The sequence below is a fragment of the Cebus imitator genome, unplaced genomic scaffold (genome assembly GCF_001604975.1).
Source record: "Cebus imitator isolate Cc_AM_T3 unplaced genomic scaffold, Cebus_imitator-1.0 Scaffold667, whole genome shotgun sequence".
Classification (NCBI taxonomy): Eukaryota; Metazoa; Chordata; class Mammalia; order Primates; family Cebidae; genus Cebus; species Cebus imitator.
Window position 1 is genome coordinate 322015 of NW_016107982.1, and position 27320 is coordinate 349334.

The 27320-nt window shown below is 37.3% G+C and overlaps 1 long non-coding RNA gene across 1 annotated transcript; it reads right to left on the reverse strand.

The window, feature by feature from the left end:
• Nucleotides 1-1681: 1681 nt before the first annotated feature.
• Nucleotides 1682-26834, reverse strand: LOC108295920. Its single transcript, XR_005198293.1, has 3 exons — nucleotides 24651-26834; nucleotides 12093-12096; nucleotides 1682-1695 (listed from the first exon to the last, which is right to left on the reverse strand). It is a non-coding gene; the product is annotated as an uncharacterized LOC108295920 (long non-coding RNA).
• Nucleotides 26835-27320: the final 486 nt, after the last annotated feature.

Here is a 27320-nt window from a genome sequence, read left to right on the forward strand (position 1 = left end):
TGAGACACTCTAAATTTAGTTTAAAAAATCGGATTGAAGCAGCTTATCCCTAGAAGAATCAAATTATTTGTGAGGTACTTGTTTTTTAATATAGTCTGTTGAATCCTACTCTATCCACAGAAGCAAGCTTAAGTCATTCCTTATAAATTTAACCTGCTTCTACCTGAGATAAGTTTATCCACATTCTTTAACCACCCAAAATGTTTCCTCTCAACTGTGAATAGAGTATAGGGTTACTTATTCTTTGAACAGAACAACCTGAAAGAAAATAGGTATTTTTATTGCTTATTCACCACACATACAGACACTTTAAAAAACTATATAATATTCAAGTGTATAAAATAGACATAAAAATCCTGACAGAATCATTATTAAGTATTGTGTATAACTTTTCACATTTTTGTGTATTTTTCTTTTTTTTTTTTTTTTTTTTTTTTTTGAGACATGGTCTGGTTCTATTGACCAGGCTGGAGTACAATGGTGTGATCTCAGCTAACTATAACTTTACTCTGGCTACTGGGCTTAAGCCATCCTCCCACCTCAGCCTCCTGAGTAGCTGGGACTATAGGCATGCACCACTACTGCCTGCTAATTTTTGTATTTTTTGTAGAGACAGGGTTTCATTCACCATGTTGCTCAGGCTGGTCTTGAACTCATGAGCTCAAGAGATCCACCAGCCTTAGCCTCCCAAAGTGCTGGGATTACAGGAATGACCCACTGTGCCTGGCCACCTTTTGTGTATGTTTAAACATATATACGCACTTGGAATCAAGACACGTACATTGTCCTATATTGCCCCACTCCAATATACACATATTTAGCACCTCATGTTTTTTTCTGCAATGCAGAAATAAATTACTTAATGGCGCTATATATTATCCCTTATATGGCAGCCTATTATTCTATTAGGTGAATGTACCTTAATACAATCAATCTGCTTCTAGACCTTTAGGGTATTTTGACATTTCTGCTAATATAAATAATGCCCTGACCAAGACCCTTTTATATATATTATTAACACGATTATCAGATAATTTCCTTAAATGTACAACAAATATTTTCCTAAAATTCTAAGTAGCATTGTTAAATTAAAAGGCACATCAAAAATTTTTACAGTCATTGCCAGACATTCCTCAAAGAAGGTTATGAAAAATTATAACCTTACCAAAAATTAACAGTGAGGGCCTATTCTCTTCACTATTAAAATCTCTAGGCCAATGTTTCTTGAAATGTGTGTAGGACTGCCTGCCTTAGAGGGTTATACATGTATATCACTGGGTTTTACAGCCAGTCTACACACAGTGATCAAAATGGATTGAGTTCAGGAATCTCCATTTGTACAAGTCTGAGAAACACTAGCCTGCCCACATCATTTTAAAAGATATTTACTGAACAGATGGCTAAAGATATTTTTTCTATCTTAAAGAACATTTATTTGTATATATCTTTATATTTTTTTTGGATATTTCTCTGTCTCAAATGTCAGTATTCTTTTTTTCAATTTTTCTTTTGGGATGTGGTTTGATTTTTATTGATGTATATAATCTTGTTATATGTTAATGATATTAACTTTCTGCCCATCACATATCTGATAAATATGTGTTTTTCTTTTTGTGACTTTTGTGGTGGGATTATTTTTTACCATGTAAGCTTATAACTTTTACATAGTCAAATCATTCTTTATACTTTCCCTACCTTTCCCCAATATAAAAACTATCTTTTAGATGATCTTGAACCACTTAGTTAATTTTTTTAACCAACCTAGAACTTTTTTATGTTTTTTAAAATAAAAAGCGAATTTTCTAAACATTATTCACTGAACAGTCTCCTAATATTGCATTCCCCAAAACACTAAATACTAGAAGTCTGATGCCACATTGATTTTTTTCCTGTCTATAAGACCAATTTTTTTTCCTGTTTATAAAACTATTCAGAAATTCTACCAGAATAAGGATACATTTATTTATTTCACATTTGGAAAGCTTGGTCAATATTAAAATTTTAAAAAAATAATAAAAAAACCTTTCCTGTTTTTCTTTTAAACATCAGATGTTTTCTTCTAATAGTTTTTTGAAAACAATTCTTTCATTTTACTCTATTCTATTTATTATTTCTATTATCTAGAAGAAATGTGACATTGTGAAGCATTCCTCCATGTCAATTCTATTTCTAAAAGTTTACATATAAACTTTTAAGTATTATTGCCAGAAAAAGTTTATACACATAGATGACTATGTTATCGTTTGAACTCATAAAGAGAGAAATCTCTAAATATTCAGTACTATGTTTCAGCCAGTAAATAAAATATAGGTATGAAGAGCTAAGAGTAACATAAGAAAATACTTTTGTTTCAATATTCTGAGCAAAAAGAAGATGCACATTTGTGTGTAGTAAGATTCCCATTACATCGAATGGTCACAAAAACTATGCAAGGAAATACACCACACTCTTAACAGTTATTATTGGGATGTGAGAGTGTAGATGATCCTTTTTATTTTCTAAGAGTTTTTTGGCATGCTTTTATAATGAAAAAACAAATCAATATTATTACTTTAAAGCTAATCAAAGTACCAGATCAGCATGAATGATGCCTAGGAGTTAAAGAAGGCAACCATAAAGGTTCAGGAAAGGCTCTGTCCAAGCTGAGAGCTGCAGTGAACATAGGTGTAATAGATGGGTCAGGTAGGACTGGAGAGCCATGCAAAGAAAGAAGGAATAAAATTTGGAAGCACAACCCTGAAAATTGCTTCAGTATCTCACAGGTGTGACCTTCAACTGCCCAGAGAGCTTGTTTCTTTTCTTTTAGAGCTTTGACACTCTACAGCTCTTCATTTCATTTTTATTTTTACCTCAGGCAAAGAGAATTTCTCTTAACAGTTTTTGTTTTCTCATATTTTGTACAACGTTAGGGCTTTCACCAAAAGAATACCAAATGGCCTGGACAAGATTATAAAACGTTATTTGATATTAGTGTTTTTGTTTTGTCTTTTATTCATAAGGAAAAGACTATATTTGGCTTTTATTCATTTTTCATGTGTTTCATTTATTTGTCACAAAAATTCTAAAACCTGTTTAATTATCTCTCTTGTTAGCATAACAAATCTCTTAACAGCTTTTCCTCTGCTTGAAAATTATTTACAATTATTAGTGATGTCTTTATTCAGAATACAAGCTAATTTATTTCATTATCTTCTTGTACTAGCACTCTAATATATAGTCAAATGACAAAAACTCAATGTCAAATAGTGTAAGATACAGTAATATGTTGGTCCAGATTCCCAAACTTCCAGAAGGTCAAAGGACGGAAACAAAGACTCAGACACCAACAGCACACCTCTCTCTATCTCTTCTCTCCTTCTTAAGCATGGCAGCTTTATTCTTTCAGTCCATACACACCCTCCCTCACCTTACATAAAGGTGTATCCTAACAAAGTTTTGACAAGACAGAGAAGAAAAGACTCTTTCCTTAAAGTTCCTTTTAGAAGAGAACTGAGGAAGGACTTTGATTAGCCTAGCTTGGGTCATGTCCCCATCTGTATTAGTCTGTTTTTCCACTGCTACAAAGCTGCATGGGAGGCTAGGTAATTTACAAAGCAAAGAGGTTTAATTGGCTCATAATTCTGCAGGCTGTACAAAGAAGCATGGCAGCACCTACATGGCCTCTAGGGAGGCTTAGGAAACTTAAAATCATGGCAGAAGGCAGAAGGGGAAGCCTGCACTTCACATGGCCAGGCAGGAAGAAGAAAGAAAGCCTGGGAGGAGCCATACACTTTCAAATGATCAGATCTCATGAGAACTCACTGTGCACGACAGCCCCAAGAGGGATGGTGTTAAATCATGAGAAACAATCCTCATGATCCAATCACCTTCTACCAGGCCCCACCTCCAACACTAGGGATTACAAGTCAACATGAGATTTGGGTGAGGACACAGATCCAGATCATATCACCATCTTTAAGCCAATCCCCACTCTCAGTGAAAATGGTATATGGGTATAACAAGCAACCAGTCTTGGTCTTCCCTAGGGATGGGGAAATTTTCTTTCTTTCTTTCTTTTCTTTTTCTTTCTCTTTCTTTCTCTTTCTTTCCTTTCTCTCTTTCCTTCCTTTCTTCTTTTTTTTTTTTTTTAGAAAAATAGGAGAGTAAGGGAAGATTGAACAGACAAAAAAAAGTCAAAAGAATTTTGCATTTTCAACAGCAAAAAGAGAGTTTTAGTTTCTCTCTAATTCTCCTAAACATGTTTGAAAAGATGCTTTCAGATAGATTTGGGTTCAGATGTAAGAATCATTGGATAAATACACCATCCTGTAGAATCATAGGAACATTTCTAGAAAAGCTGTTGCAAAATGAGTGTATGTCAAAGCATTTTACATTTGCACTAAAGAGCTAATATTTAATCATGTTCAGATTATTACACAATGAAACACTGACTCAAATTCTTTACCGAGAGACATGTCTGTAATTGGTATGGCTCCCAGGTTACCAATCTAGAAACCAACTTATCAAAACAGTTTCCTAGGTAGACTACGTGTACCAAGAGCAGTTATGACTCAGCAGATATGAAACCACTTTGAGTCTAAAGATCAGGTTCAAATGGCCAAAATTAAAATTTTATGTTAGAAAAACAAATTTCTTGAATGTAATTTGCCATAATGGTGCTTTCTAAAATGTGTTCAAAATACTCAAGGACCAGGCATCTGTCTTTCATGAGAATCTGGGACTCCGTTGATAATGTCTCAGGTTGCTTCCAGAAAGCACTAAATGTTGTGACTAGGTCTTTGATCAAGATGGTCTGTCTGCCAGGCTGTCAGCATCAGGAACACATTTCCCAGTGTGAACAGCCAAACAGTCAGTGATGCAGGCAAAAAGCACTCCTAATAGATCACATTCTCAAGTGAGTTGTACCTTTTACTGGCTCAGAAAAGCCTGTGGGCTATTTCTGGCCCCTTCTCAGTGTTCAAATTGAAAACAGAATTAACTATGTTAGGCCAGTGCACTTGCACGTGGGAGTCCTTAAACAAGAGGACTTTCTGCATCATCTTTTCCTTCTAGTATATTTGGGAGCCTAAATGTTTATTGGGCTATTTTGACAAATCTCTTCAAAAGATGTGTTACTACCTAAAGGAAATGTTGAGAAATGATAGCCATTGCTCCTTAAAAAGAAAAAACAAACTGAAGAGAATGTAAGTGCTTTGACATGTTGTGGTTTCAAACTGAGAATTTCTTAAGTGGAAAAGTCAATAAAAATAATGAGTCAGCCTGGGAGAAAACAATATATGCAGGTTTATAAATTAATATCTATTATGCAGAAATAAAACACCCTATATTCTGAAAGGTTAGGGAATTTGCTAGTGCATTTAAGTAATACTGGGAAGCTTCTGCTTCCACCCAAGATGGTAATAACAGGGACTGCATTTACTCTCCTGCTAAAACAATTTTAAAAACTGGACAAAATATATGAAGGTGTTTTTCAAGACCCTGAACATCAAGCAATGAAAGACAATAATCTCTGCAAGGCAGGAAAGAATGAGGTGAGCCCCATGATTATGCTAGCTTACTGCCTGCAAAAGTTTCCAGGCCCCACAGCACAAGACGGGGAAAGCCAGGGAAAGCTTGCTGAACATCCTCGATTAAGGACATGGAGCTGAGATTTCGGGTAGACAGACATCACTAGAGTTCTCAAGGCAGCATACTGAAGAGGAAGGAGCTGTAGAGAGAGAGAGAACGCTGGGAATCTGCATTGGGTCCCTCTTGAATATAGCAGAGTACCAGTCAGTACATGTATGTGAGGGAGCTACCTGCCTAAGGCTCCTGGAAGAACCCTCAGAAGAATTCAAGGAGAAACTCCTCAGGGCTCACAAGTAGCTGAGAATAGAGCCAGTTTCCACTGATCACACGGGTTACTCCCAGAACAGTGAAATACTTTGAGAAGTTTAATCAGAGGAATATTTTGTTTTATCTGGTATTTAGAACAAATCGTAACCCAAAATGTCAAAGACCTGCTTTATAACTATTAATATTATCAGAAAAAGGAAACAGGCCTGTGTCTGCTGTTAGGAGAATGGGGCTATTTTTATGGGCCAGGGACTTGATAATCCTCCCAGGCTTACAACTCCACAGAGAAGGCTTGGCTAAAAACAGCGGAATCTATGGTTTTCATTCTCAATCCAACCATTTTTCTTTCACTCAATGTCGTTTCTTCCTAGCACTATGACCTGTGCTAAGACAACAAAATAGTAAATGTAGCATTTTCTCTTATCTGAGAATTAGGCCATCTGAAGTGTTGAGGGAGATTTGGGGAAGGCTGCTTTGTGAGCTTCTGTGGCAAAGCCACATCCAAAACTTCAGAACTATGCAGCTATACAAATACAACCACGTTTTTGCAGAGTCCACTGTAATCAGTACCAGGGCCCATTTCTCTTTCTGTCAGACTCAAAGAAGCCAGCTATATTCTCACTCGTGATGGTGAGGTGGGGCCACATGACTAGGTTTTGGCCAGTAGAACCTTTTCTCCCTATGATGTGAACCATAAATTATTTCTCTGCATGATCCGCTTCTCTCTTCATCTTCCTTGGTGGCTTTGCAGCTACATTTTTAACATGGCTGTGTCACAAGGGGGACAAGCTGGGCTCCTAAATCACTCTATGGAGAAGAACCCTTCCCCTGTAACCTGCGAACTACATTGGAAAGTGATTTGAGCAATTAAAAAATGTTTATTATGTTAAACCATCAGGATTTTAGAGCCATTTATATAATCAAAAGCCCTTCTAATAAACCCATCTACTCTGTATTAGGTCAAATGGCGATGTGTATCAGTAACTGTGTGTGTCTATGTGTGTGTGCACACGTGTGTGTGAGGGGGGATTTTTATATTTTATCTGGTAAAATTGGCAGGCATTAATGATTTAATTTCTGTAGAACTTTAATGATTTTCTTAGAAAAATATAATGGTCATTTTATTCTTAAAGCTTGGCTTAAGATTTGGGGTAATTCTTATTTTATACTTTAATTGGGGAGGGGGCCCCCTACCAAGGAAAAATATGATCTGCCCTTTTTCATCATCTATCTAAAGCTTTTGAAAAATTTATATAACCCGTAGGTCTCTTATCTTTCATTTTTCAAAAGATAATTTCTCACTTGGAACGAGGACGATTTGGAGCTCACACTGTGAGAAGTTCACCGAGACCATTTTTTATTGAATGCTGAGCACTTAGTGATCTGAGAATAGAGACACTTTCTCAAAGTTGAGTAGAAATGACCTTGCAAACAATTTAGAGAGTCAAATAAGATAAATAATGTATTAGATATTTTCTTGAATTAAGTTCTTTCAATGAATTACTCACATACATGTAACTGAGTTTCATACCCTATTTCACTCCATTGTTAGTATTATAGTGGCAGTATAGGGTTTTTTTTTTCTTCTTTCCTTATTTCCCCTTTCTCCTCTCAAGGTTAAGTATAAAACAGAAAACAAATACTATTTCACAGTGGCAGCTTCAGAATTTCTATAGAAGAGGGCACAATGGCTGCAGCCTGGTTGGAAAAGGGGCCAGGAAACTTGTCATCAATGAATAGTATTTGCTTCACAAGAATGCTGTTCTTATGTTTTAATTAAAGGAAATCTAAAAATATTAAAGTTTACTAACGATGCTTTTATTCATATGTCATATGTAATATTCAGAAAATTTGAGTTTATAAATATTAATTTTCCTTTGGGATACCTTGAGGAAGTAGGATTTTTAAAGGAGGGGATAATAGGACTCCACAGCCACTGTATCCTGGGCATTCCATTTAAAAATATTTACTAGATACTTACAATGGGCCAAGCATTGTTCTGGGCACTGGAGGTAGATGGTGAACAAAACACACAGGAATCCATGCTTTCATGGAACTTCTTGGATACTTATGGGAGAGATGAGCAATGAAAAATTACCTAAAATACACAGTATCCAATATAGACACAATATAGAGGCTTTATGTGTGTGTGTGTGTGTGTGTGTGTGTGTGTGTATTATACACATTATATATATATAATATATATATATTATATATATATAATATATATATATAATATATATATATATATATACTACACTAATATATATACTAAGTCCAGAGTATGTTAGGTGCATATATGTATATATATGGCTTTATATATATGTCTTCATATTACGTATGTCTTTATATATACATATATATATAAATCTTTGTATACAAAATGCGTGTGTGTGTGTGTGTGTGTGTGTGTGTGTGTGTGTAACATACTATAGAAAAGTAAGGGAAGGGTCAGAATACTGGAGGAGTGGTGGTGGAAAGGAGATAGTTTAGAGTTTTAGATAAGATGGCCAAGGCAGGGTTTAATGAGATATTTGAGTTAAGACCTGAAGGAAGAGATCTACCTGGAGAGATCACTGAAGGCAGTGTGCATAGTATGTGCAAGGGCCCTGAGGCAGGTGCTTAATATGGTATATTTGAGGCCAATATAGATTGAACAGAGTGAGGCAGAATGCAGAAACTGCACATTCTACCTGATAAGGTCAGACCACTGAGAAAAGACCTCCTTTTCACTTTCCCCTTGACCCTGGGCCCTGAGGATGCCCAACTGGGAGCGAAGTATTGATGAAGACTAATGTAATAAAAGAAGGGTCCCTGAAGCAGATAACTGGTCATATGGCATCCAACACACCAGACCCTGGGGGCGAGTTCCCCCAAAGTCAAGAACGGAGGCTCTGTGGCAGTGAGGGCAAATAGGGTAAAAGAAACCCACAGTGGAATATGGAAAATGAGTTCAAACTCAACACCATCTCTTAGGGATCCAAGGAGTTAAAAAATATGTCTTAGAGAGTAAACTAAAAACTACTTCATAGAATCACAAAACCTCACAGAGGCTGACGCAAACTTAAAAATCATCGAATTCAAATCATCCATTTTATAAAAGAGAAAACAGGCCTAGTTGAAGAAATTGATTCTGAGAGGTTAAATGACATGTCTAAGATGACACAGTCAATTGGGAGCAAAACCAGGTTTTTTCGACTGCCATTTCAATGCCATATCCTCTATAAGTGTTTAAGTGGCTCTTCCTTCTTTAACGTGATTGTCTTTTAGATTCTATCCTGGAAGGAATTGGTGCTTTAAAACAACATACATGCCTACAGGCCATGTAATATGGTAGAAAGACTTTTGACTCAGTCCTAGGTTTAAATCTCAGTTCTAAAAGTATGACCTTACTAATTGGATAGACTTGGGATATTATCACTTTCCCCCTGGGTTTGTTGAGGGTATTAAATGTGAAGTGCTGGTCATATACTAGAAATTCAGCAACATAAACTATTATGATGAAAATGTTCCAGACAGTCACTTATCTACAGAGGAATATCAGATTATGCATGGTTTCCATAAACTAAACATTCCTCATCCCACTTTGTGAGAAGTACATGAATTCTGGCCACACGCAGTGGCTCTCACCTGTAATCCCAGCACTTTGGGAGGCTGTGCTAGCGGATCACATGAGGTCAGGAGTTTGGAATCAGCCTGGCCAATATGGTGAAACCCCATGTCTACCAAAAATACAAAAAAAAAAAAAAAATAGCCAGGTGTGGTAGGACGCTGAGGCAGGAGAATCTCTTGAATCTAGGAGGCCGAGGTTGGAGTAAGCTGAGATTGTGTCACTGCACTCCAGCCTGGGTGACAGAGTGAGACTCTGCCTCAAAAAAAAAAGGGCATGGATTTCTACAATGTCTTCCAAAAGATCTTGTGCAAATTGTTCATTTAACCTCAGAGTACATGGGAGAATCAGGAACACCAGCCTTGTAAGACCACTGGATTTCTCTGGACACAGTCAAGCAATGTTTTTAAAAATCCATTATAAGTCAACTCTTAGTGTAAGTACAGACCATCTCACCCATGTCCTATTAGATGGAGTGCAGGACTTGGGTTCAGAGTAGATGCAGTGGAGCTCTACAAACACCATCACGTTTCAAGACAACGTATGTGAAATGATGGTGGGAACGCAATCACCAGACTGGTGAAGCAAATGTTTTAATATGGGAATCCATTATGGACTTAAGAGCTGGGAGCTCTTCCCATCTAAATGCAGGACCAACACATTTTTGGGACAACAGTGTGTGAAATGATAGTCCTTGTTAAAATAGCTGGAGGGCAGAAGGAAACACTTTAAGGTAAAAAGCTTATTACAGGCTTAGGAGCTGTAAGCTTTACATCCTCCAGGCAAAGACTTGCAGATGCCTGGAAGTTACACTCCTATTTCTGTTCTTGCAGTCAAAAGTTTGAGGGCAACATACAAGTGCATGAACTCAGTGAAATGTGGGGCGACTCTTCCACAGATGCTAAGCCCTGCTTGCTTTCTAGCCGCCAGCCTACAAGGCTCTATGAACGGGAATTCAGTGGTGCTCTGCAAAGTAATGATCTACCCTGTGCTTTTCAAGGAGTGTCACAAGGCTCCTTTATTTTACCCAAAATTGTCTTCTCCATGCCAGTACAGCAGTGCCTGAAATTTCAATGTGTGATACCTCTGGTGGAAAACTCCATTTATAAAACAGATGCTTCTGGACTTATGATGGAGTTACATCCTGATAAACCTATTGTAAGTAACAAAATGCATTTAATGCATCTAACCTACCAAACATCACAACTTAGCTGAGCCTATCTTAAATGTGCTCAGAACATTTACATTAGCCTATAGATGGGCAAAATACTCTGGCAACACAGTACACTGTAGCATACCGGCTACTTACACTCATGATCGTGTGGCTAACTGGGAGCTGCAGCTCACCGCTGCTGCCCGGCACTGCAAGACACTATCACACCACATATCCCTAGTCCTGGAAAATAAATTCAAAATTTGGAGTATAGTTTCTACTGAATGCATATAACTCATGCATCATTGTAAAGGTCAAAAAAATCATAAGTTGAACCATCTGTATAAACATATCCATGAGAGGACTCAACCGTTAGGCCTCCTTCAACACAATGTGAATGAACCTATCAACATACCTATCGTCCTGTACTACTTGAGGTTAATAGCCTTAAAGAGATTGTTATGGCTGCAAGAACTCTGCAGAGAAAGTTTTGAAATAGACCTTAAGAATTAGTGGAATATGGGTGAACAGGAAAAAGTGAGAGAGCAAGTGCCTTGGAAAATGATTCTTTTCCTAAAATCAAGTCTCAACTTCTATTCGAAAGATGTTTTATTTAAGGTTCCTTTTCATTTCAAAGTTAATTAAAATGGAAAATAATATAGTTGCTGAAGCTTTTCACAGAAACAAATCAGCCAGGAGTCCTTGGAAGATGTATCTTACTAGATCAAAACTTATTTTCTTCTCTTTAGACATCTGAATATAAAGACTGCTTGTAGAGCATAGAAGGCAAGATCAAAGTTACGCCCCACTTTGACTCAAACTTTAAGGCTTTTTGCATTCTCAGAAGCTGAGAACATTCCATTTTTCTGACTTGGAGGATCTGGATTCAAGTTAGAAGCCATCTGTATTCATTAAAATATTCTGTCTCAAGCTGAATCTTGACCAAAATTTGATTCTATCATGATAGCTGAATGTTATAACAAAACTCTGGAAGATGAAAGGAGATAGATTTCCTCCCAACAGTTCATGAGTAAACTTGAGATTTCTTGGCAGACAGTGGATTACTTGACACATTATCATAAACCATTAAGTTTACTGGAGAGTCCCCTGGTGTCCTTGACACTATGGAAAGATATGAAAAGTTCTAAGAAATAATCTCTGCCTTTAAGAAATTGACAATCTCCTTGAATATGCAGAAATTAAGTATATGAAACAGATAAGAAAAAGAAGTATAAAGTATAACTAAGCACTAAACTTGCAAATGAACTTGAGCTCTAGAGCAATTTGCCAGCCATCAATGGGGGGTAGGTCAATTAAAAAAACATATTTTGAAGGAATCAGAGGAGGTACCTGGTGGACTTGGGGTGTCAGGAAGGTTCTCCAACTTGGGTAGGATTTAGAAAGACAGCGTGGAAAGCACAGGGCATTCCTCAGTCCAAAATGATCATGATAACCATAATGATTTGATGAAATCATCAAATGCCCAAGAGTGACAGGACTCTCCCAGCACATAAAAATAATACAATGTGATGTAAAGGACTTAGAAGAATGTTGCACTTTAACTTTGCCAGATTAGAATGACAGGAACTGAAAAGGCAAAGAGTAGGAATAGTATCTAGTATCTTGAGTTATTTCCAGGGACAGTAGACACCATACATGAAGAAAGTAGACAATGTGTGAGAAAATGAGTGTTGGGGACCACTGAAAATTGTGTGTGCCTATTCTAAAGACATGCAAACAAAAAATAGATTAAAAAAGCATTTTATGGATGAAAATGCTATGGGCTAATCAATAAATTCCAACAATATTCCTAACGCCTCTGGGTTGTGTCCTACTCTAGCCTCCATTTTCACACACTCAATACCAACAGTGACATTTTCATGAGGACTCAGCTTGCAACTTCCAGTGTCACCCCCCAACTTTTGTTTCTTCAGATGTCACTCCCACTTGTCCACCTCACAAACTTACAATGATGCCAAACCGAGGTGTTTTGTTCTCCAAAACGGCCCTGAGCTCTCTGCTCTGTTCTCTTTACTCCTTTCCTTCTCTCTTTCGCGAGTATGCTGCCCCTCAAAGTCCTTCTCATTCTTTAAGGCTGCCATAGTTACAACTAAGTTGTAAGTGGTAGAAACACAACCTCCATGCACTTACGTAAGACACGGGGATTGCTGGCTTAGGACATTGGAAGTCCAGGGGTTGATTTGGCTATGGGACGGGAATAAGAGTCTGCTCGTTATTTTCCACACTTGCGCAGCTCTCTGGTGTTCGTTTTTTCAGTTTTTTGTCTTCCTGTGGGTTGGCCTCATTCTGTCTTTTTGTAACCATTTGTCTTCGCATATGGGTTGGCTGGGGGGCCAAGGGAAACGTGGAGGGCAAAGCAGATCCAGGCTTACCTTATTCTAGCATAGTGACGCTGGAGGAGAGAACACAGTTTTACCTGCAGCATCTAGAAATAGAAGGTCCCAGAAAATAACAACTGGCTGGCCAGACTTGTATCATGTGCTATGGCACAATTATTCTGATAGGCAGGCATGTCTGTACAGCCCTCTTCCTGGTGTCTTCTCCAGAGGTACCACAAGGAGTGGAAAAGAGTCAGAGGGAATTTACCAAAAGAGGGTGCAAGAGGAGACTTAGCAACCATACCAACAAAAACCACCAGCGTTATCAGCCCTTTCTACCACCTCTTCCGGAGGCAAGGCAACTTAACAGAATGAGCACAGCCTGTATCAAGCAGCTTGGTTTCAGATTCCAGCTCTACTACTTCCTGGTTGCATAAACTTGAGATAATTAAAAATTGCCACAAGCCTCAGTTTCTTCATCTGCTAAATTGAGACTACAGTAGCTTCTTCTCCCCCACACCAAATCTGTTGTGAAAATTAAATGAAACAAAAAAAATGAAACAATCTGCCCAATTCACTGCTAGAAATACAGGCACTGCTGAATATATCATTGCTGCTGCTGCTACTCTGATGATGACGGTGATGATCATTGTTATTATAGTTAATATTACAACTGTTTTTACTACTTTTTTCCTTTTCTTCCTCCTCTTTATTTCTTATGCCCCAAGCCAAAAAGAGATCTTGCACTTTTTGGCTTGGGGCTTATCCACCTTCATCTGTGGACTAACTTCAGCATTTGTAATTCTCTTTTATTATAGTTTTTTAATTTGAATGTGTGACAAGATTCAAATATTTACTTGTGAAGGTACATGGCCTTCTGTATTTTCATCTTCTGACTAAATGGATTTCTTTTTTATCCACCTTCCTTCCCCTCTCTCTCTTTCTTTTGCTGGTTTGTTTCCTTTGTTCTTGAAACTGAGAATTAGGAGGGGAGAAGGGAGATGGAGGAGGGAAGAAGGGAGACAGGGGAGGGGAGAGTAAAATGAAGGGAGGGGGAGAGGGAGAGAGAATGAATTGAAAATGGAGGGAGGAAAAAAGAGCACAGGAGGAAAAGAAGCTGAAAGCCAGAAGATCTGAATCTGAGTGTTGGCTGAGAGGTTTCCTAAGGGAAAAGTTTCTGAGCAGCTGTTCTGTGTGGGAAAACAGAAGAGGAGGTGAAAGAGAACGAAATGGAGATGAAATGGAAAGTTGTATCCAACCTTTTCAGCTTTTTCACCATCAAATACATTTGTATACATGTTTTATATCTATCTACCTACATACACACCCCTCAAATCATTAACTCTCACCTGAAAATAGAAAATAAGTGTTTTTTTGTTTTTTCTGTTATAAAATGTAGGCACTGATAAACAAATGCAAGAAAGCCCAGGTAGACCTAGAGGTTTAAAAAAGTCACACCATTTGAAGAGCTAAGCTATGAGGACGCACAAGCATAAGAATGATACAATGGGCTGGGCACAGTGGCTGATGCCTGTAATCCAAGCACTTTGGCAGGTGGATGCGGGTGGATCATGAGGTCAGGAGTTCAAGACTAGCCTGACCAATATGGTGAAAGCCATCTCTACTAAAAATACAAAAAATTGCTGGGCATGGTGGTGTGTGCCTGTAATCCCAGCTACTAAGGAAGCTAAGGCAGGAGAATCACTTGAACCCAAGAGGAAGAGGTTGTAATGAGCAGAGATCGCACCACTGCACTCCAGCCTAGGTGACAGAGCAAGACTTCATCTCAAAAAAAAAAAAAAAAAAAAAATTGAGGGACTCAGGAGGAAAGGTGGGAAGGGGATAAGGGATAAAAGACTACACATTGAGTATGGTGTACACTGCTTGGGTGATGGGTATACCAGCAGCTCAGAAGTCACACTAAGGAATTTATCCATGTAACCAAACACAATCTATTGCCCAAAAGCCTATTGAATTTTTTTAAAGTTTCTGAGTTAATCTAGAATGGTTTTCTAAAATAAAAGTTTTAGGAGAATTACTAAAGGAATCTTTTCCTTTCAGTTCTTTCCTCCCAAGTTACATCATTAGCCTCAGACAAATATCACAAATAAAATCAAAACTATATAACCAATATGAGAAAAAATAGCATCAGGAACCAAAGGTTCTAGCTCCCAACTTTACTATTAATAAAAGAACATTGCAGCGTACCAGACTTGCTCTATGAATAAGCTATTCTCCGGTATGTATTTAGGTTAATTCCTTAAGGTTTCTTCCAGAATTTACTTCCTGAAAATATTGGAGTTATTGTTGTTGTTACTGCAGCCTACAATTGACCTTCCAAGAATAAATCTGATTTAGATAGTAGTTATCAGAAAACTATTTCAAAATAGACAGTTAAGCATAAGAAAAAGTGTGCAACCTCACTGGTGTTCCAAATTAGAAATCAAAATTATAACAAAGTAACTTTTTTTTTTTTACCAGTCATAATAGGCAAAGACTTTGAAAAGATAATTCCAAATTTAGCTGAGAATATAGTGAAATGGGCCTTCCTATATTCTATACTTGGGAATGCAAATTAATTATTCTTTTCAGGGAAGCAAATGGCCAGATTGTCAAAAGTCCCAAATTGACCCAGAGTAGCCCCCTATGAAAATGCATCTCTGGAACACAGTTCTAAATATGAGAGGAAGGAGGATTTTTAAAAATCACATCTTTTTCTATTTATTAAATTACCTGTTAAGGCCAATGTGCAGGAAGAAATCAAGAAGTTTAAAATAATGATTCCTAATCACCATCTGTACTTGAGCTAGCTTCCGCATGCAGGGTATGGCATTCTCAGGGATTGGGCAATAAAGCTGTGGTTATCTGGTAGAACAAAGGGCTCTGCTAACTCAGACATACTGCAATGCAGCACTTGCTCATGGGTAAGCAGCTTGTTTCCAATGTGGCTTAGCATAAGTCTAAAACAAATAAAAGTCCCATAATTATTCATAATTATACAAAAAATTCTTTAAGATAGTTGTGACATAAATTACTCCTGGTTAGATCTTCTAGCTCCAGAGAAATAAAGGAAGCTATACTAAATGTTGACAAGCCATGGAGACAGATGCCAACAGTTTCCCAATGAGAGAGTCCAACTGATACATACTGAGGCTGGATGCTAAGACTGTAGGCCTTGGGAGCAGAGGCTAAAGAGGGTGATTGTTCTGAGCTGGGTCAGTGAGAAGATCCACTATAAGAGGCAGGATGTGAGAGCAGCAGAGCCTCGCTGTGGGTGGGGTAGCAGCCCTCACCAGTGGCCTCCTGTGCAGAAGAAACACATGATGCTGGGGCCAGTGGATGGATACACATAAGCCTCTGCTTGGTGGGTGGTCCACATGGTGGAGACAGGGCACAGCTGGGTATCACCTCTAGTTCTAACAGCCTCCAGTATCTACGGCTGCTTCTCTGGGAGCAAGAGTGCTATGTTGTTAAGAGCTGGCAATGTGTGAATCTGCAATTTACATGAAACAGAGGGAGAAAAAGTAGGTCAGCGATGTTCTGTTCCTGTTAGGGTGTTAAATCTCTAATATCTGTGCCTTGTTAACCCAGTAGATGGAGAGAGTGTTATCACTTTCTTAGATGTTTCACCCTGTTGTCCATTCATTTATGACATGTATCTATGTATAGCTAAGTCCTAGAATACCACTGCTCTCAAGAATCTCACAATTTAAAAAAGTCTTTGACCAAATCAGCTTCTGGGATACTATGCAATTGCAGTTCTGATTTCTTCCAATATGGTGGCTGCTCCTTCTTATTCATTCCTGCTGCATTGTCCCTTTCTTCCCATTTATAAATGGGAGAATGCCCCAGAGATTGGTCTTTATTTCAATTCACGCTCTTTTTCTCGACAATGTCCTTGAGTTTCACGGCTTTAGGTGTTATCCATATACTGATGTATCCCAACTTTGACCTCTCATCTCTGCCTTTCTCCTAAACTTTATACTCATATTCAGTTTCTACTCAGCATCTTTGCTCAACTGCTTATAAGCACTTCAAAGTTAATATGCCTCATATTGATCCCTTGATTACCATGCCAAGCCCAAGTATGCATGTTCTTAACAATTTACTATTCTATTAAATTGTTCCAACATTTGCAGTTGTTCTGTTTAAAAACCTAGGACTCATCTTTGGTCCTCTCTTACAGCTTACAACAGATTTATTAGTCAGCTCACCTGGGTCCACCTCAACGGATACCTGCTAGTCACAATCTCACCACGGCCACCCTTGTCTGAGGAGCCACCATTCTTTTCCTGCACTAAAGCAAGTGCCTTCTAACTAGTGTACTGCATCTCTTCTTAATGTTGCCACCTACCACCTATTCTCCACACAGCATCCAGAATGTACGTCAGATCACAACATTCTCTAATTCAAAACTCTCCAAAGTTCCCCATCATACTTAGAATAAAGCTAAAGTAAGTGACAGGGTACACAGCATCAGGCCCTATGTGACCTGTGCTCTCATGCTCATCTTGCATTCTCTCCCTTTTGTCTCATTTGCTACCATTCCTTACTGACTTTGCTTTCTTTGAGCATGTTGTCCATGCTCCTGTCTCAAGGTCTTTGTACTTGTAGCGTCCTTAGCCTGAAAGATTCTCTTTCCAGACATAACATGACATCACTCACTTCAATCCCTGACTACCCAGTCAATTCTCTGCTTAACTTTTCTCTACAGATCTTATTTCTAACACTGTCACAAATATTGTATCTGATATTTTATAATTGCTCACATATTATACATTGCTTTTATAATCATTTATATTAGTATATTGTTATTTGTGTATTTGTCTAATATTTGTCTCCACATAAATACATACTCTGCAGAAACAGGGACTTTGCCTGTTTGTTTTCCATTTTATCGAAATCACCTAAAAGAATCTCTAACAGAGAGTCAGGGTTTAACATGTTTTTGAATATATAAATGGCAAATTTCAATCACATTGGAAGATTTCAGTAACTTGTATTGAACTACAGTGGTGGGCTAGCACTAAACCGTTAAAGCAAATGTACTTACAGGGCTTGTTTATGATTAATCTGTGGTTATTTCAAAGGTGTTTATAGAGCAGAAAAGTGCTAAAAGAAAACCAAACTGCATTAACAATTCTTCTAGGTCTTTTGTGCAAAAAATAAGTTTTATGATATATTACACAGCAAAATGGTTTTAAAAGTTACTTTGTTTAAAGCTGCCTCAGGTCTTTGCACTTCTTAATTCCTCAGCCTGAAACATTATTTCCCTCAAAACATTTTCATGGCATCACATTTCCATGTGATATACAGGATTTCTGCTCTGAAAAAAAATTATGGATGTTATTAAGCTAGAACCAAAAATTGGTTTACAAATATTTCTAAGGTAAAAACCAATTAATAAGATAATAATAGCTAGTAATACATATAACAAAAGATTACTATACAGAATATATGGAATAAGTAAAAAAGATAAGAAACAAAATAGAGAAATAGGAGAATAAATAGGAATTTTCTACAAAAGAAAGTACAAGTGGCTCATAAATACATAAAAATTTGCTCAACCTCAAGTTATTGGAAAAGGCAAATTGAAACTATGAGTTACAATTTTATACCTAAAGATTGGCAAAACTTAGAGACTTTGAGAATACTAAATGTTGATGAGGTTTGAAGCAACTAGAACTATCAAAATGCCGGCTGGTGAGCAAGATACTACAAATGCTTTGGAGACAGCTCAGCATTACATATTAAGGAGAAACTTACACATGCCCTATTTTCACATCAAAGTCATATGAGTGTGTATGTATATCTATATGAGATATATTTTATTCTTGACATCTCTCTCTATATATATCCTTTATATATAAGCTATATATCTTATATATATCATGCATATGTATGATATATATACTATATGTATACTATATATCATACATATATCATATACGATGTATTCTATATATCATATACACTACATTGATTTATAGTGTTTATATGATATATAGTGTATACATTCTATATGTTATAGATAGAATATATGGTATATATCACATATGATAGGATATATCATATATCATATTTATATATCATATATTCTAAATATATGCTATATATGCTATACAGTATATATATCATATATAGTATATATGATATATAGTCTATATTATATATGACATAGTATATATGACATGTCATATATAAGATATATACACACACATATATATCATATATATGTCATGTCATATATACACACATATATATCATATATACCCCATATAAAGGATATTCATGTCTTATATGTTACAAGAGCATAAATATCTTCTCCCAATGTAACAATTTGTGTCAACAATCAGGGAAGAAGTGAAGCTTGAGTTCACTCTAAAAGCCTGGTAGGAACTGAGTCCTGCTGACAACCACTGGCATGAACTGGAAGGTGCTTACCCTTTCCCTGCTTACCCTGGAGGTAAAACTTTAGCCTTGTGAGTGACGCTGAGACAGTACCAGCTCAGCCACACCTAGATTGTGAGCCCACAGAAACCGTGGGATAATAAACATTAATGTTTTAGGCCATGGGCTTTAAGGTAATTTGTAATGCCGCTTTAGACTACTAATTTCCTCAATAATTTCTACTTAGTGTTTCTAGAGGGCTCTTAAACTTTTTAATTTAACCCTATTGTGCTAAGTATCCCTCTGACAGACTGATGGAGTCTTATAGAGCATTCCTCGTTGTAATCTTTTAAAATGTATAGAATGAGATACAAAGGATTACAGAGAAAACAAATTAAATTGAAACCTGCATTCGAAATCCCCCTAGTCCATTCCACTGTGTTTTAGTTACTATGTCAGGCTCATATTGTTTTAATCTTACTAGTTGCATATTAAGTTTTGACATTTTGTAGGCAACTTTTTATTAATTATTGTTTTTCACATTTTCTTGGCAAGTCTCACATTTATTCTATACTATAATTTCTCAATAATTTTGTTTATCCTTTCCAAAACTGGTTGGGATTGGGATTGGAAATGTGTTAAATGTGTATATTAATTTGAGAAGCACTCACATTTTTACAATGAGACATTCTCTTCTATTTATTTAGATAGTGTTATCTTTATGTCTACGTCAGTTTCTCCATCTTCTCTGAATAGCAGCAGTAACAACAGAAAAAATTAAATGTCTTTTTTGTGTATGTGGCATGTGCTATACTGTGTGCTAAGTGTTTTACATATATTGGCTAGTTCAGTCCTCATTATGAAGTGAAGACATCATACATTTCTTGTTAGGAAAACTGAATCTCAGAGTTGTTACATGTTTTCCACAGTAAAAGCAGTATCTAGTCGCTAGCTGGTAAAATCTACCTGGAAATCATGAGTTTTTTTCTACTTGGCCAAACAATCAGTTTGTGTTCTAGACCCATGTCTTCAATAACAATGTAAAGGACAAAGACTTTTACTGTCCTAAGGACATATCACAATGAATAAATAGTTGCACAAGTGAAATTCCACATTTTCAAACTAAAAAAATGCATTTGTAACCAACAGTCTAACTCCATTTTTGTTTGTTTGACTGCGGACAGCTTTCAAACACTACCTTTTTCTCTTCCCCTTCTGCTCCTTATCTGGGCAAGTTAACAACAGAATCCAGGTGCACTAGGTTGATTAAAAAAAAAAAAATCCTGCGTGTATCTAGGCAAGTTGATGGGAAAACTGGGTGTACCTTTAGCACCAGTGGGAAGTTCAAACCACCCAAATCCTAGTCCTTACGAGGGAGCTCCCTCTGAGTCCCCTTCGAGCCCCCACTCCAGACTAGTGGTGTTTCTTCCCTCTTCTCAAGCCATATTCAGACCTGCCTGGAGGCATTCCCTGCCCTCCCCAGAAAGCATCATTATGTGATTAATAAACATTTTCATATTCTCTTGGTGCATGTGTGCTATCATTTGTCTTGACATCTGAATCAAATTTCGAGTGAGGAGTCAACCTGATTAAGGTGAGTGACCACAGCAACACTGAGTATTTCACTTACTATTTCAGACATTGCTGTTTAAGAACAATTGTTCCATAATAAGATAATTTAGTAAAGTAGCTAAGTGCAAGATAAACATCACAAAAGAAGCCTCACTTTCTCTGTACGCTATTTAGTTACATTAGATTAATTTCTCCCAAGGGCATTTATTAAGTGCTTACTGTACAGGCATACTATTCCAGGTGCTACGAAAGATAGCAAGGAATTTGTCACCAGGCAATTATAAGACAATTCCAGTTTTGGGAACAGAAAATTTAACTAAAAATATAAAGTCAAATACAGGGGAAAACCCTATAGATTAATTCAATATACTACCTATGTTCTATTCCCTTATGGAAGAAAATTAATTTCGAGCTACTTATTTCCAGCATTTACTATTCTAATCATTTAAGGAAATTAAAGGTTTCATTTTGTCAGATAAAGCTAAAGCTTACAATGGATATTTTCTTTATGATTAAAAAACATTGATTGTCACTAAAACTTCCCTGCAGATTTAAATTTTTTTTCATTATGACATTTTTTAAAGTTGCTCACATGCCAACATAAAAGATTGTAGTGGAAGCACTGTAGTTGAAAGAACACATGCTTTTAATTTTGTGAAGTCTACTTTATATCACGTATTGACACATTCATGCATGCACTGATTTACCAAATATTTATAGTAAATTCACACATTAATTTAAAAAGGATTGATACATGTGTAATATTATGATTCATAGTATATATTGCCATTTATTTGAGTCTTATTAAGTGCTTGTCTATCAAATTCTACACTTTTCTTTCAAGTAGGTCTTGCATTTTTCTTGTTTATTTTTAGGTCTCTCACCTTTTGTCTATGATGAGTAATTTCCTCCCATTCCAATTTCTAATTGGTTGCTGCTCTTATAAAAGAAAATTATTGCTTTTTGTGTCTAGGTACTTTACTGAATTCTCTTATTAGTTGTAAGAAGCTCCTTACTATGGAAGTATATATTATCTGCTAATAATAATAATAAATGTTTTCCCTCTCTCTCTCTCTCTATATATATATATATATGTATATCACTTATGCTATGTTTCTCTTAATGTATTAGCCAGGACTTCCAAATAATCTTGGATAATAATGCTAAGTAACCATATTAGTCACAGTCCTGATATGAACAGGAATGCCATTTAGTAAGATGTTTATTCTTGGTTTCTATTCAATATTCTATCATATTTAGGAAGCTTCCTTCCATTTATAATTAGCTTTGATTTTTTTTTTTGAAGTTAGGAATACGTGCTAAATTTTGAATTACCATATTTAAAATGCGATTTGAACTTCTATATGGTCTACTGAATTCAAGCTTGTCTATCAGGGAACAGAACCAACAACAATGTTCCAAAAAAAATTACCCATGGCCGGGCGCGGTGGCTCACGCCTGTAATCCCAGCACTTTGGGAGGCCGAGGCGGGTGGATCACGAGGTCAAGAGATCAAGACCATCCTGTTCAACATGGTGAAACCCCGTCTCTACTAAAAATACAAAAATTCAGCTGGGCATGGTGGCGTGTGCCTGTAATCCGAGCTACTCAGGAGGCTGAGGCAGGAGAATTGCCTGAACCCAGGAGGTGGAGGTTGCAGTGAGCCGAGATCGCGCCATTGCACTTCAGCCTGGGTAACAAGAGCGAAACTCTGTCTCAAAAAAAAAAAAAAAAAAACTTTATTCAGTGGCCTGGGGGAGAGAATAGTGTTGAGGGTCCCATACTGTTTTATCGCTCATACTAAGGGCAACTCAGATGACATGCATTTGAGTTGGTGAGTAAGTAGTCTTAGTTACATGATAACTGCTCCTTGAGATTTGCTAGTATTCAGGAGCTGGGGTTGCAAATTCAATTATTTATTTATTTTATTAAAACATACTTCTCTGTACAATAAACTGCAATTGTTAAAAAAATTACTGCTCAATGAATTTGAACAGATGTACATATCTGTGAAACTAACACCACAATCATGATACATTATGTTCCATCACCCTAAAAGTTTCTTCATGTTCTTTCGCAGTTAGTCTGTCCTTCCACCCCGGTCCCCAAGGCAACCAGTAATCTGCTTTCTGTCGGTATAAATTAGTTTACAGGAATTTTATATAAATGGAGCCATCCTTTATGCCTGCTTTTACTCAGCATAATACTTTTAGGAGTCATCCATGTTTTGGTGCACATGTTCCCTTTTAATTTATTCACTTGCTGGTGGACTTTGGCATTGTTTTCAGTTTGGGTTTATTATGAAAAAAACTATCAGTATTTGTGTGCAAGTCTTTGTATAGATATACGCTTTCATTTCTCTGCAGAATATCCTGGTAATTCCATTTTTATTCACCTTGAATATAACTTCTGCTTTGAATATTCAGTATATACCCAAATAAATCTTATAAACTGGTGGCTTGGTCTTTTTGTCTAAATTAAATCTCACAAGCCACACGGGAAGCCAACTGCAGAATTGCAAGGAGAGGTTTTTCTAAAATGCATACACCTACCTGCTCTTACCCCTGCCCCCTTCCCCATCTTCACCCCAGCTATTGAGATTCTCAGTGTATCTGTTTTTGATAGCCCTTAAAAAAATACACCAAAACACATACATGGGAGGTTTTGCATATTAATTTCTGGTCTAATCCCCATGGAATTCTGAACTCCCAGGTTAACCCTTGAAAGATGGTTTTGAGGATTAAGGATAAATAACATGATAAATATGCTTGGTACGTAGGAGGAAATGTTACCATGAGATTTAAGCATAAATATCCTCATTTTACAGATGGGAAGGCAGATAAAATAACTGGCCCAAGATCTCAAAGCTGGTGAATTAAATCTAGGTCTCCTTACTCGAAATCCACCCACGTTAACTCCTTTGAAGTGTGTATGCTAAAATTGCAAGTCCCACTGTTATTCAATTCTCTCTCTCGTTGATTCATTTGGGAGTTAATTTTCCACTTTGCCTTCTTGGAAGATAAATGTCTACCTTTTCTAGTCGGGAAAAAGAGTATGTGAGCATTGAATTATTGTACAAATGGATTCCACCAGAATGAAAGCAAATTAATATTCAAAACGAGCTTGTCCTTATGCAGAACAGTGTTGATTGGCTACTTAGGGAGCTCAAGGATGGATTATATATTTTTGTTATAATTGTGCGTGCACATATCAGACATCCACAAAATATCCTGACTTCTAGAAGTTTACCAAAGGAACAAATAATATAAAATGGTAGATGATCCTAGAATTATTTCTATTTGGTTTTGGAATATGTTTTTGGTACTTTTATATCTGATGGTGGTAGTCATGTTATTGTGCTCAGAGCCCAATCTGTCAAACCACCATCACTCAGTTTCCCAAGGTGGGATTCTGCCGACAGACTACTCCAGGCCAAACAACAGTCTGTGTCATTGGACTAGCTCGAGTTGTGCACCAATGGGTCTGGCCACATGGGGTCTCTGAGAAGCCAACTTGCCCCATGAGCTTAACTCATGGACTAAAAGACTGCTGGTCTCTTCAGCTCCATGCTGATGCACTTTCTTGCTAATGTTGACCCCGCAATCTAACCATACATGTCTTTCTCCCATGGCAAGTGGAGGCACAGAAAGACCCAGCCCTTTGCTCTCAGGCTTAGAGCCAAGCTTTTTGAGAGCTTGTTTGGAGGTTCTAGCAGGGGAGCACAGCTACTCGTATACCCTTGACCGAAGACCGGTCCTCCTCTATCGGGGATGGTCGTCCTCTTCGACCGAGCGTGCAGCTTTGGGAGGGACGCACATGGAGCGGTGAGGGAGGAAGGGGACACCCGCCTAGCCGGCCAGATCAGCCGAATCAACCCTGGCGATCAATGGGGTGACAGATGTCACAGCCAGATCGCCCTCACATCCGAGCCAAGCTTCTTTAAATCCTGTGTCATGTTTCATTCCCACCCTGATGCTCTCACACAGGAGGCAGCCCCCCATGCTGCTACCCCTGCCATGTGGCAGGTAAGAGCAAAGGAGCAGTCATCTTAAAGATGGCATCTATTTCTCTTCTAGGAAGTGCTCTACCCAGTAGTCTCCATCCGTGGTTTCATTCTGCCCTAGATCCATATAAAGCGTATGTGGAAATTGAGAAATGAGGACTTGGGGGACACTGAGCCACCTTTGAAAATCAGCACGAGACCAACAGGTAGGGTAACGTTTGGGGAATTTACACCAATTCAAACCACATAATGGACAATTCAGATAATGCTGGGAAATTGTTCAGTTTCTCCCCTATTCAGTCTACATGCCAGTAATATGTTGGAGCTGACTCATGGGCCAATCATTAGATATTCAAGAATGTTGTTAGCAAGTTGTTAAAGTTACCAGTAGTTTGAAATTGGCCATAGTAGGAGTATTTACACCACCGAAATCAGCAGATGCCATAAATCAGGTCTTCTCCCATTTACTGGGAGGCGGTTTATAAGCCCATCACTGTAGCTACACTACCTCAGTCTCTCTTATTCTTTCCATATTATTTGCCTGACAGAGAAAATAATTACTTCAGAAAGCCAGCTCAAGATAAGCTGCTATAATATTTATTATACCACTTAACGCATTCCTTGGCTTATAAAAATGGTTTGGTTTAGTTTCTTTTCTTGGCTGAAGTCCACCTAGAAAATAAAAACAAACCACAAATATGAATAGACTTACAGAGGGAGACTATGCAGAGATGGCCTAGAAATCTATATATATAATTTTTCAGATGATTCTGATACTCAAGTAATTTGGGAACAACTGGCTTTGGGGTTATGGTAGCCTGTGTTCTAATCCTAACTCCACCTTGAGCAAGCCAATTGAACTTCTTTGAGCTTGTATTCCTCATCTTGCAGATGAAGATAACTCACCAATTTGTTTTAAGATTAAATGGCATAAGGTCTGTAAAGTTTTTGTATATACTTTTTAAATGTTATTCACTTCAAAATGTTTAGTTTTATTATGTTGGCAAATTTTCACTGGAACAAGAAAGCCTTGTTTTAGAGAGGCTAAGGTTAAATCCAACAAGCAGGTGACAGGGTACCCTGAAATCGTGGCTTCTCATCACAGACCTATCAGTTGTGACCTACATTCAGCTTACCCAGAGGCAGTTTCACGTAGGAGTGCTGAAATGATTTGTCTATTTCCGTTATGTGGTAAAGCGAAACAGACTGACTACAGTGTTGTGACTCAGCGACTCTAGAAGGTGGAACTAATTACCTGATATATGCAAACTATATTAGCGTAACCATGAATTGGAGATGTTATCAGGTTTGAGTCAGGAAATGCAGCGATAAAGTACCCACGATAATTACTGATGAAAGGAAAGATAGTCAAGGTTGGTCCCTGAATGAATGTGTGCCCAATATCAAAGATTTCCTATGTTTGCTGCAAGTTTTTGTTTTAATAAGATAAATAAAACTCGGTTTTGTAATTGTAAGAAGAAAATATAAACTAACTTAAATGCCACACATTATGAAAAGATGTAGGTGCTTTACACTCATAACTTCAATTATAGTCAGAGTTAGGGCATCACAGAAAAATTTTGCCTACAGTGAGTACCTTAGTATTCAGTGTTCCTGTCAAAAGATTATTCATGTCAAAACAGTTAAGGTTCTGGGGAAAACAAAAGAAAATTAAAAATAGGTTGCATGACAACACTAAATTTTGATTCCATAAGGAACAAGTAATATTATAAAGTTTAACTTGCAATTTTGCAAAGATGAAACACCTGAAGTGCTTTATTAATTTGGAAACATATACCTGGCACTAACAAATACCTTAGCATGATCATTTAAATCAATTACTGGCTGGGCCTGGTGGCTCATGCTTGTAATCCCAGCCCTTTGGGAGGCTGAGACAGGCAGATCATGAGGTCAGAAGTTCGAGATCGGCCTGGCCAATGTGGTGAAACCCCCGTCCTTACTAAAAATATAAAAATTAGCTGGGTGTGGTGGCGGGCACCTGTAATTCCAGCTCGGGAGGCTGACGCAGGACAATTGTTTGAACCCTGGAGGCCAAGGTTGCAGTGAGCCAAGATCGAGTCATTGTACTCCAGCCTGGGCTAGACTCCGTCTCAAAAACAAAACAAAACAAAAACCAAATCAATTTCCATGAATCATTGCTGCCAAGACTTTAAAAACTATGGATCAATACACTAAGAACATGTCAGTTGCTTTTAACAATCAGAATCAAAATGTCAGAACCAAAAAAAATGTTATTCAGATTTATTTTAATAATTCGAAGAAATATAAAAATACAGAATAATGGAGACATATATCAACGTGTACAGTTCTTCAGTCACTACTTAATAATAAAAATAAAACTCAGAAACAGTATTTTTTATTAGAGAAGCTTCTCGAAAAATGATGACCCTCCTTATT